Source organism: Lemur catta, chromosome 5 (assembly GCF_020740605.2).
Source record: "Lemur catta isolate mLemCat1 chromosome 5, mLemCat1.pri, whole genome shotgun sequence".
In the NCBI taxonomy this organism is placed as follows: Eukaryota; Metazoa; Chordata; class Mammalia; order Primates; family Lemuridae; genus Lemur; species Lemur catta.
In genome coordinates this window covers 45,629,661-45,650,267 of record NC_059132.1, presented here as the reverse complement: position 1 = coordinate 45,650,267, position 20,607 = coordinate 45,629,661, and the positions used below count along the sequence as shown (strand labels likewise).

The 20,607-nt window shown below is 47.9% G+C and overlaps 1 long non-coding RNA gene across 1 annotated transcript in view; it reads left to right on the top strand.

The window, feature by feature from the left end:
• The window catches only part of LOC123638221, a 34,719-nt gene extending 14,497 nt beyond the window's left edge, over nucleotides 1-20,222 (top strand). The window contains exon 3 of the long non-coding RNA XR_006735251.1: nucleotides 19,996-20,222. This is a non-coding gene — a long non-coding RNA (uncharacterized LOC123638221). The remainder of the gene's footprint in view (nucleotides 1-19,995) is intronic.
• The last annotated feature ends 385 nt before the right edge of the window (nucleotides 20,223-20,607 follow it).

Here is a 20,607-nt window from a genome sequence, read left to right as displayed (position 1 = left end):
TTTCTTTTTTTAATTTTTTTTATTTCAGCATATTATGGGAGTACAAAAGTTTAGGTTATGTATATTGTCCTTGTCCCCCCCTCCCCACCCCAAGTCAGAGCTTCAGGCGTGTTCATCCCCTAGACGGTGCGCCTTGCTCTCATTATGTATGTATACACCCATCCCTTCCCCCCATCTGCCCGACACTCGATTAATGTTATTCCTATATGTGCTCTTAGGTGATGATCAGTGAAACCAATTTGATGGTGAGTACATGTGGTGCTTGTTTTTCCATCCTTGGGATGCTTCACTTAGTAGAATGGGTTCCAGCTCTATCCAGGAAAATACAAGAGGTGTTATGTCACCATTGTTTCTTATAGCTGAGAAAATATAGCTTTCTTATAGCCATGCTATACATATACCACATTTTATTAACCCACTCATGTATTTATGGGCACTTGAGTTGTTTCCACATCTTTGCAATTGTGAATTGTGCTTCTATAAACATTCAGATGCAGATGTCTTTTTTATAGAACATCTTTTGTTCTTTTCGGTAGATGCCCAATAATGGGATTGCTGGAGCAAATTGTAGATCTACTTGTATCTCTTTGAGGTATCTCCATATTGCTTTCCACAGAGGTTGTACTAGTTTGCAGTCCTACCAGCACTGTATGAGTGTTCCTATCTCTCCACATCCATGCCAAGATTTATTGTTTTGGGACTTTTTGATAAAGGCCATTCTCACTGGAGATAAGTGATATCTCATTGTGCTTTGGATTTACATTTCCCTGAGGATTAGAGATGTTGAGCATTTTTTCATATGTTTTTTGGCCATACTTCTGTCTTGTTTTGAAAAGTTTCCATTCATGTCCTTTGCCCACTTTTTGATAGTGTTGTTTGATTTTTTCTTGCTGATTTTCCTGAGTTCTAAATAGATTCTAGTTATCAGCCCTTTATCGGATGTGTAGCATGCAAAAATTTTTTCCCATTCTGTAGGTTGTCTGTTTGCTCTCATGATAGTTTCTTTGGCTGTGCAGAAGCTTTTTAATTTGAGTAGGTCCCATTTATTTATTTTTGTTGTTGCTGTGATTGCCTTTGGGGTTTTGTTCATAAATCCTTTGTCTAGGCCAATGTCTATGAGAGTTTTTCCCACATTTTCTTCTAGAATTCTAATAGTTTCACACCTTAGATTTAAGTCTGTTATCCACTGTGATTTGATTTTTGTGAGAGGTGAAAGGTGTGGGTCCTGTTTCAGTCTTCTACATGTGGCTATCTCATTTTCCCAGCACCATTTATTGAATAAGGATTCTTTCCCCCAGTGTATGTTTCTGTCTGCTTTGTCACAGATTAGATGGCTATATGAGGATGGTTTAATGTCTGGATTCTCAGTTCTGTTCCACTGGACTGTGTCCCTGTTCTTGTGCCAATACCAAGCTTATTTAATAACCACAGCCTTGTAGTATAGTTTGAAGTCTGCTAAATTAATACCTCCCATTTTGTTCTTACTGCCTAAAATTGCTTTTGCTAAATGGGGTCTTTTCTGGTTCTATACGAAGCATAAAATTATTTTTTCTATATCTGTGAAAAATAATGTTGGTAATTTAATAGGGATTGCCTTGAATCTGTAGATCACTTTGGGTAGTATAGACATTTTAACAATGTTGATTCTGCCGACCCACGAGCATGGTATGGTTTTCCACCTGTTTACCTCCTCTGATATTTCCTTCCTCAGTGTTTCATAGTTCTCCCTGTAGAGGTCTTTTAACTCCTTAGTTAAATATTTTCCTAGGTACTTTATTTTCTTTGTTGCTATTGTGCAGGGTATCGAGTCTTTGATTTGGTTCTCAGTTTGACTGTTAATGGCCTATACAAATGCCTCTGATTTATGTGTATTGATTTTTTTATCCTGAGACTTTACTGAATTCATTTATCAATTCCAGGAGTCTCTTGGCTGAATCCTTGGGGTTTTCTAGATATAATATCATATCATCAGCAAAGAGTGAGAATTTTGATCTCTTCTGCCACCATTTGGACGCCCTTAATTTTGCTCTCTTGCCTGATTGCTCTTGCAAGGACTTCCAGCACTATGTTGAATAGAAGTGGAGAAAGTGGGCAACCTTGTCTGATTCCAGTTCTAAGTGGGAATGCTTTCAATTTTTCCCCATTCAGTATGATGTTGGCTATGGGTTTGTCATATATGGGTTGTATCATTTTTAGGTAGGCCCCGTCTATGCCTATTTTGTTAAGCATTCTTATCATAAAAGGGTGTTGAATTTTCTAAAATGCTTTTTCTACATCTATTGAGAGGATCATACAGTCTTTGTTTTTACTTCTATTTATGTGGTGAATTACATTTGTAGATTTGTGTATATTGAACCATCTCTGCATCTCTGGGATGAAGCCCACTTGGTTGTGATGGATTATATTCTTGATAAGCACCTGGATTAGGATTTTGCTGAGAATTTTTGCATCTATTTTCATAAGGGATATGGGACTGTAGCTTTCTTTTTTTGTTGCGTCCTTTCCTGGTTTTGGTATAAGGGTTATGTTGGCTTCATAAAATGTGTTGGGGAAGATTCCAACCCTCTCAATGTTGTGCAATAACTTTTGCAGGATAGGCACCAATTCTTCTTTGTAGGTGTGGTAAAATTCGGGTGTGGAACCATGTGGTCCAGGACTTTTCTTTTTAGGATGGTTTTTTATTGCTGTTTCAATTTCAGTTCTTGATATTGGTTCGTTCAGGAATTCTATTTCTTCCTGCTTGAGCCCAGGGAGGCTGTGTGTTTCTAAAAATTTGTCCATTTCCTCCACGTTTTCCAGTTTGTGTGCATAAGGCTTTTTGTAGAATTCATAGGTGATATCTTGTATCTCCGTGGCATCAGTTGTAATATCTCCTTTCATATTCCTGATGGAGCTTATTAGAGATTTTTCTTTTCTGCTCTTAGTCTAGCCAAAGGCATGTCGATTTTGTTTATCTTTTCAAAGAACCAACTTTTTGTTTCATTAATCTTCCATATAATTTTCCTGTTGTCAATTTCATTTAGTTCTGATTTGATCTTATTAATTTCACTTATTCTGCTAGGTTTGGGGTCGGTCTTTTCTTCTTTCTCCAGCTCTTCGAGTCAATTCATTAGGTTGTCTATTTGTGATTCTTCTGTCTTTTGGATATAGACATTTATGGAAATAAACTTTCCTCTCAGGACTGCGTTAGCTGTGTCCCACAGATTTTGATAACTTGTGTCTCTCTTGTCATTTAGTTCAAAGAATCTTTTGATTTCCATCTTGATTTCCTCATTTATGAAATAATCATTCAGGAGAAGGTTATTTAGCTTCCATGAGTTTGAGTAGAAATGAGAGGTTTCTGTTAGGATTGATTTCTACTTTTATTCCACTGTGATATCAGAAGATGCATGGCATAATTTCTATTTTTTAAATTTTTTGAGACAGGCTTTGTGGCCTAGGCTATGGTCAATCTTAGAGAATGTCCCATGAGCTGGTGAGAAGAATGTATATTCAGTGGTTTTGAGGTAGAATGTTCAGTAAATGTCCGTCAGGCCCATTTGCTCTGGAGTTCTGATTAAGTCCATTGTTTCTTTGTTAATTTTCTGTTTGGAGGATCTGTCCTGTTCTGGCAGAGGAGTGTTGAAGTCTCCAGCTATTATGGTGTTGCTGTTTATCATTTTGTTTAGATCAATTAGATATGCTTTATGAATCTGAGTACTGTCATGGTAGGTGAATAAATATTTAGGATTGTTATGTCTTCTTGTTGAATTATTCTCTTTACTGTTATATAATGACCATCTATGTCTTTCATTACTTTTGTTGATTTTAAGACTATGTCATCTCATAGGAGAACTGCTACACCAGCAGTTTCTCTTGATTTCTATTTGGATGGAATGTTGTTTTCACCTTGAGTCTGAATGAGTCCTTATTGGTTAGATGTGTTTCCTGAAGACAGCAGATACTTGGCTTTTATGTTTTTCTTAATCCATTTGTGCAGCCTATATCTCTTCTGTGGGTAGTTCAAGGCATTCGCATTTATTGAAAGAATTGATAAGTGCAATGGACTTCTGTTCATCCTGTCGAGCAGATCTTTGTTGGTTTGTTTTGTCTCTTGAGACATTGTGGTATCTGGGCTTTGACCTTTAGCTTTTAGGTTTTACACTGGTGGGTGTCTGTCGCACTGATTCGTGTATCATGCAGTTCTCAGTACTTCCTGCAGGGCAAGTCCTGTCTTGACAAATTCCCTCAGTTTTTCCTTGTCTGAGAAAGTCTTTATTTCCCCCTCATATATGAAACTTAGTTTTGCAGGATACAAAATTCTAGGCTGGCCATTATGCTGTTTGAGAACACTGAGAATGGGGCCCCAGTTCCTTCTGGCTCATAAGGTGTCTGTTGAAAAGTGTGCAGTTAGTCTGATGGGTTTTCCTTTGTAAGTTACCTGGTGTTTTCACCTCACTGCTCACAGGAGGGCCTCTTTCCTCTTTATTTTGGCCAGTCTGATGACTATGAATCATTGAGTTTGCCTCTTTGCCATGAATCTCTCAGGAGTCCTTTGAGCTTCTTGTACCTGGACATCTACATTTCTAGCAAGACCAGGGAAATTTTCCTTTACTATTCCCTCAGGTAGGTTTTCCAACCCTTTTGTGTTTTCTTCTTCACCCTCAAGGATACCTATGATTCTTCTGTGAGGCCTGTTTATGTAATCCCATATTTCCTGTAGGCTTGGCTTGTTCCTCTTATTTCTCTGCTCTATCTCTGTGACTGACTTGTTTAATTGAATGGTGTTGTCTTCAAGCTCTGAAATTCCTTCTTCTGCCTGATCTAACCTATCCTTAAGGCTTTCCACTGTGTTTTGTAATTCCTTGAATGAATTTTTCATTTCCAGAAGTTCTTTTTGGTTTTTCTTCAACATTTCAATTTCTTTACTGAATTTTTCATTCATTTGCTGCATGGTTTTTCCACTTTCTTTGTGTTGGGTTTCCATTTTATCTTACATTTCATTGAGCTTTCTTACCATCCATGTTCCAAATTCTTCATCTGTCATTTCAATATTCTGATTTTGGTTGGTATCCATTGCAGGTGTTCTTTCACTTTGATTCTTTATTGTTCCAGGGTTCTTTCACTGATTCCTCATTATCTGGGGCAACTGTTACTTCCTACATTTGGATTTTCTTTTGTTTAGATACTGACATGTGCAGTTTAATCTCTGAGCCAGTACCTGGTACTTGGGGGTCAGAACTGACCACACCCTGTATGATAAGTCAGTAAATCCAGTAAAAGGGCATGCAAATTGACCTCCCTCACAGTAGGTGGCACTTGCTGGAAGGAACAAGCTGCAATGTTGTTTGGGGGTCCTGCGACCAGCTCTAGCTCCTCAGGAGAAGCACTCTAATGCCTCAGGTGGTGGGGGGTCCCTGGGACTTCCAGGTGTGCCCTTTTCTCCACCACAGCAGAGGCAGGTGGAGGAGTGAGGCTGGGCATGGTTGGGTTGGGTGAGCCTAACCTCAAGCTCCACAGATGCTTTTAGCAGGGACCAAAGGTCTGCTCGCCACCCCTGGGCAAAGCTGCCAGGGAGGGGATGAAGTGGACCCACTCAGCCAGAACGTCTGCATGTGGAGGCGGGGCTGTCTGAAACCCTCAATCTGGCAGTCTGGAGTAGGCCTCGCTCCTTTCCAGCCTCCTCTATTTTGTGGTTTCTCTCTGGCCTTTGCCAGCAGGCAGGACCTTAAGCCTGCCGAGCCCTCCACAACTTTGATGTGTGCTGGGAGGCTCCCTGCCTGGAATCCCGGCTGGCCTCCCATGGGAGGAGGGGCACCCCACAAGCACACAGCAGCTAGAACACATACTGCACTCTCCCGAACTGATGTTCCCCTGCAGGCACCCACGTCTTGTGAGACTAATTCACAAATATTCCTTCTGTCCCCCCGGGCAATGCAATTGAGACCTGAGTGTACAGGATCTGGCCTGTGGTCCCATCCCCGGGTCCCAGGAGGTCAATCCCTGACCACGCCCTGGAGAATGATGCTGATCCTGAGTCACTCACAGTGTGCTCAAACTGTTTCAATGTCCCTCTGTCTCAGGGTGTGCCCCTCTCTGTTGTTGTCACCAGGCAAGCAGCACCAGGGAGGGCCAGCGGACAGGGAGCTCAGTCTGAGCACCCTTCAGTCTGGTGCAGGACCCCAAAATGAAAGGTGTGAGCTCCATTTCCTGGGGAAGCCTCCATGTAGTGGCTCAGTAGTCTCTCAAAGCAGCCATGTGTCGGGGAGTGGAAGGGGAGAAAGAGAGTCTGGATGGAGGAAAGTCCGAACTCTGGCCATCTCTAACCCTCTCTCCAGGAGGCAGTCTGCCCAGAATGAGGGGGCTCTGGAGTCACACAGATCACCTGGGACCCACTGGACCCCTGTGGCTCTTGCAGCCTGGGCCAGAGTTGGGAAATATCTGTGTAGAAATGAGCAAGATGGAAGCTGAGGGGTTGAAGCCCCCTGGGGAGGTCAAAGGCGTCCGGTGGGTAGAGAAGCAATATGGTGCCTGCCAGCTGGCTCGGGTCTGTGGGGCAGAAGGTGCCCTGGGGAGGCTGGGAGCCTGGTGCTCTGTCCGCAAGGACCTCCCCGCTCACTGGCGGTTGCAGTCTCTGGGCTCCTGTGGTCAGAAGGCTTCTCCGGCAGCTTGGGAACCCACCAACAGTCTAAGATGTGAAGAAGGGGGACGTCAGCCACTCCACCTACTCTGCTTGCTGGTCTCCAAGCCTCTCAGGGCCTAATCCCCACTGACTGACTTTCTCCTTCCAGTTCTGCTCTGTAACCTCTTCCCGTGGAGTCTCCTGAAGGTTCAGGCACCTTCCTTCAGACCCTTGTCCAAATCTGTCTGTCTGTCTGTCTGTGTATTCTCTTTCATCTAAAACTTCTCCTTCGTCCAGAGACATTCTGGCCGGTGGTATCTCTGATATGTCATCTAAAGCCAGCGGCTTCCGGAGGGTGGGGAGGGGCGAACTGCAGCAGCCACCGGCGTCCTTCTCCTGCCAGAGGGGTGGCTGCGACCTTGAGGTGGGAAAAAGTACTCTTCAGGCATGATAATCCTAGCTCAGTCCATCAGTGCGGAAGTGTTTGTTCCAAGATTCCCAAAGAGTCTTTAACCAGGACCAAGATAGAGAAGGAACTGCCCTGTCCAGGCACTGCGGAGGGACTGAGATGGGAGAGCAGAAACATTTTCTGGCCGGAAGGACTGTGGCCCTGAGTCTGGAGCCAGAGAGGCTCAGGGTTGGCGAGCAGTGGAGATAGAGCATCCCCACAAGCGTTCGTTAATGAGGAATGTGAAAATGGACCTTGGCACAGCCCTACTCTGAATTAAGGTTCCTTAACTTTGAATGAGATTTAGCTTTGTCCGTACACTCCATCAGAGTGCTATGCTGCAGTCAACAGAAGAGAGAAATTCTCTACTCCTGGGACAAGTTCCCCCAGTACTGCGGGGAAGGAGGGTCTCGTAGAGGGAATCTGTGCCGTGGAGGGTGTGATCTTTACAGACACCTCCCTGAGCAGAGACAACGGGAAAAAACTTCAGTATGGAGAGGGAGGTGCAAAGCACTTCACTTTGTTGTAGGCTCTGCCGGCTACGTGGTCCACATCAGAGGACGTGGGATCTAACCGGCCAGCAGTAGGTGGGTGCAGTCTTTCCATAGCCGCCCCAGGGGCCCTGTGGCCCCCACCTGCTGCTTCTCCTATTTCAATTTCCATGTCCTCTCCGTTTTGTAACTCAAGGAGCTCTCGGGCTTAGGAACAGCTGACAACCCCGACAGCTCCCAGCAGTGGCACCTGGGCAAGGGGTGGGCGGGCACTGACTTGTGGGCGTGCTCTGGGGCACCCTGTCCCGGCTGCCATGAGTCACTGCAAGGTGAGCAAAGATGCATGCTGCAGGGTGGGACCTTTGGGGCCAAACCCAGAGGATCTGGCAAGGCCACGGGGGTGAGTAATGAGACAGGGAAGAGCATCCCTCATGGGAGAATCCCACGGCAGCCTTCTGGTCACATCCTGATCTTCCACGTCTGTCCTTTGCCGGAGAGGTGGCCGGCCCACATGCCTGGCTAGACTCCATGCACACTGCTGAATCAGAGGGCTCGGTGGCGGGGGGAGCTTTGGAAGCCCAGCAAACCCAAGCCCTTTATTCAGAGCAGAACCTGAAGCCCAGAGGAGGAGTACTTGTCCCAAGGCAGGGTAGAGCCAGGGCTTGAGCCCGGTCTCCTGCCAGAGCCAGCACTCCTTAGCCAGAGAGCTCAGGGGCCACCTGTGCCAGCCCCCACCCCACGTGCTGTGCTGGAACAGCTGGTGATGGGTGGTGGGCAGTGACTCAGGGCAACAGAAACTGTGACTCTCATCCCTCATGCCAATCCCTGTCCCCCTGGCTCAGCCGACCCCTCCTGCTGCACCTTCCAGAACTGGTGGCTTTTCCTTCTGGGTCGATGTACGTCCCTCACTGCCTTATCCCTGGGCGAGGGACAGGCTGATCCAAGTTAGGGTGACTGTGAAGAACCCTGTGGAGTGGTGCCCCGCCTCCAGCTGTCCTTTCGTATGGAGCACCGGGCCGGTGTGCAGAGAGCCGGGAGGCCGGCCGTGCAAGCGAAGGGCTTGTCGTCCGGGGAGCGGCTGCCGAGGCTGGCGCTGAGGGTGGCACTGAGGGTGGCGCTGAGGCTGAGCATTCCTGCGGCCAAGTCATTAGGCTCTGATTCATCCTGTCACTAAGCGCTGGGGTGGAAATTTCTGAGAACGCCCCTAGAGGTGACGATATGGACAAAAGCTGCTCTGTGCCTTCGAGGGGCATCTTCCCTCAGCGCTCTGGAATGCCACACCTGTTTATCCCCGCGCAGAGTGCGCGCCGACTGTCTACCTCTGCTTTCTGCGTGGGCTCAGATGTCATTGGCGTTTAATCAGTGTTAAAAATTAGTAATATCCAAGCCATTGACCTTTGAATAAAGGCCTTTGAGACCCCTGCCAGGGCGGTTCCTCCTTCGTGGGGTCTGGTCGGCCCTTGCCAGGCAACACAGCTGGAAAGGGGAAAAGCCCCAGCTCCTGGTGCACCTGGACCGCCCCCAAGCAGGTTGTCCTGACCAGGCCGGGACTCAGAGGTCACAGTGACATGGGTCAGGGCCAGGCACATTGACTAAGGTGCCTGGGATGTTTGCCATTTCCAAACCAACGGCTGTGGCTTTTGCTCCCCTGCTTCCGGTCCTGTGAACAGGCTCTGCCTCACCACCGAATGCCAGGCGTCTCTGTCCCTTTTGGACCGGAGGATGTCAGTGTGCTGGTCGATTGGGCCTTTCAGACCCCCATGGGGCGGGAGCCGGGCACTCTCTGCCCCTCCCTTCCTCGTCTGCCCCGAGCAGGATCCGTTCCACCCTTGTCAGCCGGGACTTCCCTGTCCGGTGGTTGAGCACCAGAGGGATCCGGGTTTTCCCGCCAGTCTGCATCCAGGGCGTCTGTCCTCTTCTGTTTAAAAAAAAGAAAATATGCCAACTCTTCTTTACCTGCAAGGCGTGGCTGGTGACGTTGAGGCCAAGTGTTCTTTTCCAGCCAGCTCCCCTTTCTCTCCCCCCACCCGGGAAGGCTGGGGAAATGTGCACATTGCGGGGGGCGGGGGGGGGGGACTTGCGTCTCCCGGCTTCCGGATGGTACAAGGATAGAATACAAGGTTTCTGCAACTTACTTACTATCCCTGCGAATTGATTTTCGAGGTAGTTGAGATGTGGAGAGGGTAAGGAAATGGTCAGGGTCACCAGCTGGCAGGTGGACAAGGCCAGGTGTAACCTCCAGGGCTTGATGCTGACACCTGTGGAGGGCTCTCAGCGAGACAGGTGCTGCGAGACACTGGATGCCCTCGATCCCTTTCCATGTCCGTAACGGCCTTGTGAGGAGGTGGTCACCACTGTCCCAACTTCATAGATGAGGAAAGTGAGGCTCACAGAAGTTAAGTACTTTCCAAAAATTGTCACTTGGGCTTCTGAGCCATTGTTACAGCAGCAACAGATACCTTCTGGGGACCCTGGGCATTATGGATGACTGGACTATTGGAGGGACCAGCTGCCCCAGGTGACCCTCAGCCTTGGGCAGAGCGGGGGGGTGGCCACCCTGCCAAACGCCACTTCGTTTATTCGTCTTCCTTTCCCACCTTGCATCTGTTGCTTGTGATCTTCACAGCAGCACCCAGTCACGTGTGTCATGTTCTTAGGAGACGCAGGCGGGCTCGGGGGGTTGAGGGCGGAACCCAGGTGTGGGGTGGTTGTGGGGATCGCAGGAGGCAGATTTTAGCACAGAGCTGGGAGAGCACCGAGTGCCCACTGCATGGCTGCTCTTGCCATGACCCTAAGGCCATGTGGAGGACGGAAGGAGGGAAAGGGGGACCCGGGGCGACCGCAGGATTAGAGAACCGGCTGCCGTGGAAGGCAGCGCCAGGGAGAAGCCTCCGTTTGCTGAGTTCCTACTCAGGGCTCTGTCCCACCCTGCACGGGCATCCCCGGGGCCGTGACCAGGTGTGGGAGGCAGGATGGACCCAGCTTGCAGGTGAGGGAATCCAGGCCCTTGTGCAAGCAAGCGGGGGTGGAGTGAGGCTTTGAATGCACCTGGGGCAGACTCCAAAGCCCTCGCCTGGTCCTGACACTGGACTGCATCAGGGGGCAGAGACATGCTCATGAGGGACCGAGAAGAACGCAAGCAGGGAGACAGGAAGACGCAGAAGGAGCCAATGGAGTCTCTGAGGGAGCCGGGGCGTGTGAAGTGGTCTCCGGCCAGAGTTTCTAACAATGGCCTCAGTGCCCCGAGCATTCCCGTGTGCATGGCGAGTCTGTGCTTCACATGTCAATGCATTTGAGCCTCCCAGAAAATCCTAGGAGGTTGGTAATGTCATCACCACCACCATCATGATCATTATCATCTCCCTCTTACAAATGAGGAAAGTGAGGCACAGAAGGGTGGAGAAAGTTGTCCGAGGTCACACAGCTAGTAGGTGACATGGCTGGGATTCGAACTTGTCTTATGGTTAAGAATGAGAGGAGTTTTTCCTCCTCTCCTCCTCCTTCTCCTCCCTCCCCGCTCCCTCTCTTCCTCCTTCTTTTTAAGATTACGCAGCCTTTTCTTTTCCCGCAAGGCCAGGTCAGAGGAGTCTAGGCAAAGTCTTCTTTTCCTGCCAGCTTTGCTCTCCCTATTTTTTTTCTTCTCCAAAGCTGGAAGAGGTGACTATTTTAGTCCCTCTGCCACCCTGCTTCTTTCCTGCGCTGGCGTGGTGTTGTGTGCAGGAGGGAGGAGTTGGCAACAGGTGTGTGTGTGTGTGTGTGTGTGTGTGTGTGTGTGTGTGTGTGTGAGAGAGAGAGAGAGAGAGAGAGAGAGAGACAAAGTTGCTCCAGGAAAACACTGGATCCTGGAGCTTGAAGCTCACCCCCTCCCACTCCCTTTATTCATTCTAAACCTTTACAAAAACCTTCATGGTTAGTCTCCTTTCAGGAGCATGAGGAAAGTGCCAAACCCTGAGGTCACCTGCTGGCCTTGTCCCAACTTGCTGCTCAGGAAGCAGCCTTCGTACACCCCTTGCACCTGTGTCTGATGGGAAATTGGGGGCGGAAGGAGCAGATCAGGAAAGAACCTGCACTGGGTGTGGGTCCTATGGCTCTGGGCAGGCTCTCCCTGCCTCTCCCCTCCCGACAAAGGGGAGCCTCTGAGTCACTGGCTCCGCCCACCTCCCCTGTCCAGTCCCCTTCCCTGCGTGCCCGCCTCCACCTCCGCACCTAGCCATTGCTCACCTGTCTGCGTATCTGTCCCCCTGACTGAGTCAGCACTCGAGCTTTTCCTGAGACCAGCCCTGCGGTGAGCCACACAATCATGAATGGCCCGCATGCGATAGGTTGCAATGATTGAACAATAAAAGTCCAGTGCCAGCCAAGACTGATGGTTCAATTTGTAAGGAAATAACAGTCAACTGCTGCATAGTGGGGAGTCTTGTTTCAGGTTTATTTCATGCTAGAAGTTCCCTTTCTGCCAACAAGTTAGGGAACTAGGTATCTACCAGAGCTACAGAGAAAAGCTATTGCTCGGTAAGAAGCATTTTGCAGAGCAGCCAGTAGAGGAGCGTGAGGTGCCTCAAGCTACAGCACTGCACAGGTACACATGTGAACTCCGTCCACCACGGCCTCGGTAACAACCAGGCAGGAAGCAATCCTTATAGTCCACAGTAAGTGCTCAGTAAAGGGCTACCGAATAAATGAAGAAAACCTTTTATTTTATTTCTAAAGTTTGAGCAATTGCAGACTGAGAAACTGAGAACTCTCTGTAATCGGAATATCAATGCCGATATAAAAATGTGATTATTCCGATCTAGACTGGTTTGAAAGGTGGAACAGTTTGAGGTGCAGGAAGAGATCATGAAACCAAGATGGTGAAAGAAAAGAACCAGTGACTGAGATGCATCACTTTATGGTAGTTGCCTAAAGGGAGGGTTGGTGTGCATTGTTGCACAGGTGTACACTGCACAACTCCGGACTACAATATACGGAGCGACTCTGGAATTTTGCAACGCGATGGGTCTGCATCATGGTTTTCCCAGTCTCTGAGTGAGGACAGTGTAGAAATTTAACATCAGAACAAAACAGTGCATATTATATGCAGTTTGTCTATATATCTATCTATGCTTACCTTAACTGTTTAGTGAATTGTAGATATAATTCATTCCCATGGATTCAGTCATTTAAACACTTTTTATTATGGAATAATTATAGACTCACAGGAAGTTGGAAAACAATGCAAAGGAAGTCTCATGTACCCCTCATCCTGTCTCCCCCAGGTAACACCTTGCAGAACTAGATACAATATCAAAACCAGGAAATTTAAACTGGTATAATACAATCTACAGAGTTTATTTGGATTTCACCAATATTACACCCATCATTTGTGTGTGTGTCTGTGTGTGTGTATGTGTGTCTGTGTAGTTCTACAAAGTTTGTCACATTAAACTGGCAGTAGATTCTTGTAACCACCACGACAATCAAGATACAGAACTGGTCCATCACTATAAGGATATCTCCCACCCCTTACCTCCTCCTCCTCCACGTCGAAACCCTGGTCACCACTAACCTGTTCTCCACTCTTATAATTTTGTTATTTTGAGAATGTTATATAAATGAGAATTCAATCTTTTTTCTTGTCAATCACTTTTTTTCTTTTTTAGAGACAGGATCTCACTCTGTTGTCCAGGCTGGAGTGCAGTGGCATGATCATAGGTTCCTGTAACCTCGAACTCCTGGGCTCAGGTGATCCTCCTGTCTCAGCCTCCTGAGTAACTGGGACTACAGATGTGTGCCACCCATTTGGCTAATTTCTTATTTTTTATAGAGATGGGGTCTCACTATATTGTCCAGGCTGGTTGTCAATCAATTTTAGCTAATTCTTTCACTATAAAGTTCTGACTTACGGATTTGTAAACAAGTGTTTTTAAGCAGAAATGCTTGACTTAGGGGGACCCAACTGACAGTGAAGTCAAGAATCTGGTGCCTGCAGAGAGCCGGCCAGGAAACCAGGATGGGACTTCTATTTATTAAGCACTTGCTGTGCTCCAGGCACGGTTCTGAGGCTTTCTGTAGTTGCCTACAGTATGGTGCCATGAGAGTCTGTCTCCTCTTTGGGGCTTCTTCTCCCACCCCCATGCAACACACACTGTCCTTTGCATATTGCCATTGGGTGCCCATTTCCGCCCTGGGAGCAGGAGAATGTCTGGCTACTCAGAGAGCTGGATGTGAGCTGCAGGGCCTCTGGCCACCCAGATGTTCAGCCTTGATCTTCCCTCTCTTGGGTGCAGAGTAAGCTCTGCCTGCCTGGAGGCCGCTTCTCCTTCCTTTGCCTGTGCCCCTTGCACTGCCCTTGCTGCCACCTTCCAGCTGCCAGGACCAAATGCCCTCTGGGAGCTGGATGCAGGTGGCCTTCCCCATTGGCATCACCTCCTGCAGCTGCATCAGGTTCTTGCCACTAAAGACTTGGAGAGAAACACAAACAAAGATTATTAGCAACCTCAACATTTTCAGGAATTCAAGATTAATGGAGAGAAACTCATTGTCCTAAATCCTCAGCTGCATATGAGGTTTAGGAAATTCCCTTCTTGAAGTTATTAAGCCTCGGTGGCCTGGTGAGACTAGCTCTCCAGGGACATAATGTAATTGGCCTGTTCTGGGAACTTTGGGCTGCATCACCACGACCTAACGTTCAAGGTTTCTAAACCAGGAATGGATTATTCAGGCACCAGCGAGTTGTCATGTCTGCAGCTCTTCGAAAACGGAAGTGACTATGATGGGTCTGATGAGTTAGGTGCCGTATTGCCTGAAGGAAAGGCATAAACCAAATATGATTGTAGAGCCCTTGTTGCACTTGATTTTGTGAAATCTCTGTATCTGCGTGTCAATGGACCTACGGCTTGATGCAGAGAAGATACAATCTCGGTGCTTCAACTTTGCTTGGATACCAGTGAATAAACCACAGCTATTTTATAGGCAGAATCCTTCACTATTACATTCCCAGAGTATCCTGGATTGCATTGTTTTTTGAGACAGGGTCTCACTATAATTGACCTGTTATCTGGGAACTTTGGGCTGCCCAGAGTGGACTGCAGTGGGTGTGATCAGAGCTCACTGCAGCTCGGACGCCTGGGCTCAAGTGACCCTCCCACCTCAGCCTCCCGCGTAGCTGGGACTACAGGTGCTCACCGCCATGCCCAGCTAGTTTTTAAATTTTTTGTGGCGACAGGCCCTTGCTATGTTGTCCAGGCTGTGGACTGGATATTTACAACTGTTTTGGCATCAGGACACCTATCATTGTTTGACTCGCATTGTGGCCAAGTACTTCATGTTGTGGAATACATATACCTTACTGAGGCAAATAATGATAGTGTTGTGAGAATTTAGTTAGAAATTTTGTTCAAAATTTGTAGATCCCTTGGAAATTGCAACAGGAGATAAGATATCTGCATTTAACCTTTCTTTCTAGGTTGGATCCTGAGGCCATAAAACTAGAAGTCAAAAAGAAGGATCTCTGAGTTCATAGAAGCTCATATAAGGAGGGAAACAAGTCATTGTGTCATTGTCACTGGGCTCATTAAAAACTAGGTGACTGAACTTAAATTCATCCAAAATGGTAGGCATTTTGGTGAATTTAGAAATTTATCACTAAATGACTCATTAAACCTTTGTTCTTCATCCTTTTGTCTCAGAAACCCCCTCTTCCTCGGGCCACTCCTCATCATGGGTAAGACAGCTCAAAGCTCTTGTGAGTCCTTCAAGGGCGAAGACAGAATTAATTCCCTTTGTAGGGGATTCCAAGTCAAAGCAGATGACCTTAAAGCAAGGTCCAAAGCGTGCCAATCCCAAATAAAACACTGGGAAATTCTTTGTTTACAAATAAGAGCCCTATGATGCATTGGAAATGTGTTTTTCTTCTCTTTATGAAAAGTCCTTAGATTTATCGCACAGACTCCCCGACACCCTTTCCCCCGGTAGCAAGGTATCCTTCCTGTGAGAGGCATGCTAAAGACCCACACTCTCCTACCGACAGTCCTACAATCCAGAATGCTGTGAAAACCAAAAGTATTTTGTATACTTGACACCATTTTAGCAGCAAACTATGACCTGAGCTGACTGGAAACTATTTATAGGTCTTATTTATCTCACTTACTACCAATGTTCATGCTTCATTGCAGAAATATTAATGTGTGAATATAGGACTGTGCCCCACGTACCCCAGGAGTGTAGTTACACAATATATGGTATATGTGAATCTGAAAAATTCTGAATTCTGTAACACACCTGCCCCAAGGGTTCTGGATAAAGGATTGTGGACCTGAAATACACCTTTTTTTTTTTATTTCCCCATACTACAAAAACATCAGGTGCCCTTTCTGATAGGGGATGGAACCAACCAGATGGCCACGCATGTCAGGCTTTCTCAGTCCCCCAGCCCTGGCAGTTTACGGTGACATGATCCCATGTTAAACCCCAGAGTCTGACACTTCCTCTGCCTGCCCTCTGTCCAAGCACCGGCAATGTGCCCTTCTGCGCTGGCTGGGCCCAGAGGTGACCCCAGCACTGTGAGCCTTGCACTTCCAAGAACACTCTCCTGAATCCTCCAAAAGGGGGTGGTGAGGGGTGGTGAGAGTGCTTGGCCAGCTGCTGCCAAGGCTTCCACTGGGCTGTGAAGGTCTTTTGGTAAATCCGCCGAGTCCTTGCTCATTAGGTTAGCAATCTATTCATTCTCTCAGTTAACACTCATTGTGCATCTTTTGTGATCTAAGAATGTTTTATTGAGATCCTCACGTAAAATGTGCATGTGTGTGTGTGTGTGAGAGAGAGAGAGAGAGAGAGAGAAGCTTGTCTCAATCAGTATTTTCCCAGACAATGTTTCAAAGACTCTAAGAGATGTTAATGGGTTTTAGAGGAAGAACATTTCCATGATCAAATAGGTCTAGAAAGTGATGGGTTAAATGGTTCAACAGGTCTCCTCACTGCAGCACTTTTCTGAGTCCTAGTAAGTCCTTAGTACACACAGCAAACATCCAAAAGGGCACGTTAGCATTGACCAAGGAGCGTTGGCCATGGGACCTCTAAGTTCCTCAGAGGATTTCTGTATTCCACGGGGGCTGTAAGAGTTAAAGAATGAGCTGTGCGGAAGGTGACAGAGTGAAGGATTCTAACAGCCACGGGAAGCATTTCCACCTTGCGCTGTCTCTGCGTCTGCAGGGGCTGCAGGGTATTGTTGCCTCCCCCCACTGCTTGGAAAAAATATGGAAGTGTAGGTGCCCACTTGGAGCGACGAGGATGCTCTTCTGGGATCATCTAACCTTGGAAGGTAGTAGCCCCTTGAGAGCAATTTCCAACTGAATCTCTACATTTCTTTCATTCCCTAGTCAGCTTGCCTTCTACAAAACTGTACTACACACAACAAAGAACATTACTGCCCTCTGACCTCTCGGCATTTTGAGAAGCAAGATTTCCCATGATCCGAGGACACAGGGAGCACCGGAGGAGTCCCGTTTTCATGACTGGTCTGGCAGTGGGGCTAAGGCTTCCCTTAGGAAAACCGACAGCAAGCGCGGCTGTGCTGTTTTCAGACACCGTTTTCCAAAGCTAAAATGTTGGTTTCACCTGTAGAAATTCAGCACAGCTTTATGACACTGGGTGCCTTTTTGCTGGAAATCAGATACAGTTTTGAGGCAGAGTGGCAGGAGGTTGGACTTCTCAGTGTTTGTTTCCTTAAATAATCACTTGAGTTCAATTGAACTTGGATTTTTTTTTTGCCACATTTGTGGTGTGGCTGTCGTTATCATCATCATTATTTCTGCCACTGACTTGCTCTCTGATAGGAATTATGTCACTTTATTCCGATTTTACTTTGTCGTGCCTTGGTCACCTCAGAGGAAAATGTGAACTTATATTTATGAAGAAATGCCTGTCTAATTGGGAATACTCCTGGAGTGGAAAATGGTATTTTATTTTCCTCTGTGATCACCGTGTAGTGAGCACTGGACAACATACGACTGGAGTTTAAGAATGAAGACCCCACTAGGGCAGGGCCTCTGCTGTCTTATCTATTGTACTCCCAGCCCCGAACGGGGACAGATCAGCGGGGCGCCCAGCACTTGTTGAAGGCACAAACGATTGATTAATGATGGAAGGAAGGAAGGATGGAAGGAAGGGAGGAAGGGAAGGAGGAAGGGAGGAAGGACGAATGGGAGGGGACTGCCTGCTGAGCTGGCAGGTAGCAGAGTGTTACCTTTGTTCATGTCATGAAAGCCAGGAAATGTGCAGAAGTATTTTCTTCTCAATTCTCTCCAAATACATAACATTTTTTTCCATAAGTGAAATTTTCATAGACGTTTCTTTCCTCCCCTCTTACGTGGGTGAGTGGATTATCTCATTGGCCAGGACTCTCGGAGCTGGTTAGTACAGCAAGCTACTACTTTTTTAAAAAATGAAATTTTCTCTTTTTTTTCTTTTTGGGAGAAGCCCACATTTGGCCTGTGTGCTAGCCTGTGTGCTAGCTAAATGGCTTGATCCTTTCAAAATAGTCTATGCAAACCCAAGTGACCTTCAGCTTGATGCCTTTTTCTTCCCTCCCACTTTTCCTTCCCCCAAGAGGCTGCAGCGTAAGGGGCAGAAGAAAGAACACTCGCCTGGAGCCCAGAGACCCAGGTTCGAGTCCCACCTTAGCAACTCATCCATCCTGTGGTCCTGGGCAAATCTCTTGGCTTTTGTAGCCTCAAATGCCCCAGTCCCCCAGGGCTGCCGTGGAATGCAATGAGCTCAGTGTGGAAAGCGTTGCTTTTCCCTGGTAGAATGCATGCGAGGTGCAGGGCAGGGGCCACGGGATGGAGGCTGGACTGTGGCCACACAGCCCCCATCTATAGGCGTCCCCAGCCTGCTAGAGCCGAGGATGCTTACGTGAGCAGCCTGGGCTGACCAGGGCCCAGGTTTTTTGTCACAACTCCTACTCTAATAAATTTAAAAAAATGGGTAATGCCCCCTAGGAGGCTTTTGGTTTATGCATTAAAAAAAAAATCATTTTTAAAAAATTCCAAACCCACCAGACTGTGAGTCAGGAGTTTAGGTTTCAGAATTGGCTCTGAACTCACTGAGATTTGCACAAATTCTGTGAATTTTGGTTTCCTATCTGTCACCTGAGGAGGCAGATTACACACGTTCCCCTTTAACATAAAGTTCTTTCATGTTTGCTGAGCATTGTTTTAAATACGTGACACAGTAGGATGCAGCAGGGACAACTGCGATTCCCCCTTCATGGAATGAGAAACAGGCTCAGAGAGGTTCAGCCCCTGGGTCAGACCTGGGTTTCAGCCAGGACTCTGATGCCCGGGCCTGCGTGGGAACGGCCCTCGGTGCACTGGCTTCTCAGAGCAGAGGTCCCCACAGGCAGGGACCCGCCACCCCTCAGAGCTCTGCCCTCAAGATGCAAAAACAAGAGAAAGGCTTCTCAAGTAATTTCCAGCCTCCTTTTCTGGATGTGCTTGAGGAAGCAGGTGCCTGGGGCCTCACGGGGGTGTCCCTGTGCCCCCCTGCTCTGGCCGCGGAGCTCCCGTCACCTGGCTAGGGAAGCCCCCAGTGCACGTGGGCGTGCAAAGGCACCACTCTGTTTCTGTACGTAGTGTTTTCCCTTCTACTTCTGGGATAAATTAATATAAACGAGAGTGGGTGAAAGACCAGCAGCGACCTACGCAGTACTGATTTTATAAACTACCAGCCCACACGTGATCCAGCCGCAGTCCCGGCTGCTGCTGCTGAAGAGATGATCGGGCCAGACAAATAAAAGGTGCACACTGTAAAAAGGCGACACAGCGGACAACCGTCCGGTGGTGGCAAAGGAGGAAGCTGGTGCCTTTGCAGCCAGGCGCCCAGTGTTGCTTTCCGAGGTGCGTGGAGGCTCCCATTAATGGCAGCTTTGTGTGCATCTGAGGGTGGATTGTGGCTCAAAAGAAGAAATGACGGAGGTGATGAGGGTGTGCCTTGCACAACAACTGAGCTATTGTCCTGTCCCCACACTGCACCTCACCCTGTCCTTCGTTACTGGATCCCGGGGCTCACCCGTCAGTGCAGCATGGAGGTTTCCCTGGGGCTGCAGGCCCACTGGCCGGCCCCACTGAGAGCCCCCATCCCAGCCTGCACCACCAGCTTCTCCTATTTAAAAAAAAAAAAAAAAAAACCTCTTGCTGGAACTAAGCCCTGAGAGGAAATGAGTCTGGAGACAGCAAGTCATTTCCAGGGAGGAGCCTGCTAAGAACAGGCTGCAGACTGTGAGCTCACCTGTCCCTTTACCTGCAAAGGAGCCATTTAAATCAGATGCATCCAGACCTTGGCCCGGCCCCTAAATCACCAGGGAGCGTCTTCCTTGTTCCCCTAGTGGCCCCAGATAAGTGTTATGGGGAGAGCTTTTGCTTTTTGTTTCCAAACCCAAACGTCTTTTCCTTATGTTCTCTACCTTTCTTTAACAGGAAAAGACTCCACAGCACACTGATGGGATTTTTATTGATTCCTCAATTAGTCATCAGGAACCTTGGAGTGAGGAACACAAAAGGAAGGGGTGCTTGCGTCTGTGATGCCCGAGTCCCCGCGTTGGCGGGAGCCCTGCCTCCAGCTCCCCTCCCCAGCCACGAAGTGTCTCCCTTCTGCAGAGGTCGATGTCATCAAACGAGACCCCGACTCTCATGCAGAGGTTCTCTCCTGATCTGCCTCCCTCGGGCTGTGACCGCACAAGGCTCCCGGCATTCCCTGCACCCAGGATCAAGTCGGGTTGGAGGCTCGTCCTGACTTAGCCTCAGTGGGAACGCCAGCTTTTTTGGGGACAAGCCAGCTCACAGCTAGTGGAACAGAACCTGACGATGAGACCCAGGGTGCAGTCCTGGCCTCCATCCTGGGCTCTTGGCTTCCTCATGTGCACAGTGAGTTCATCATCGCCACCATCATATGAAGGCAAAGACCAAGGGCACCTAATATTTATTGGTATTTACTGTGTGCTGGGTATTCTTCTAGGTGCTTCACATTCATGTGCTCACTGAACCTCCACGACAACCGGATGCAGTAAGCCCGGTCTCTACCCCCATTTT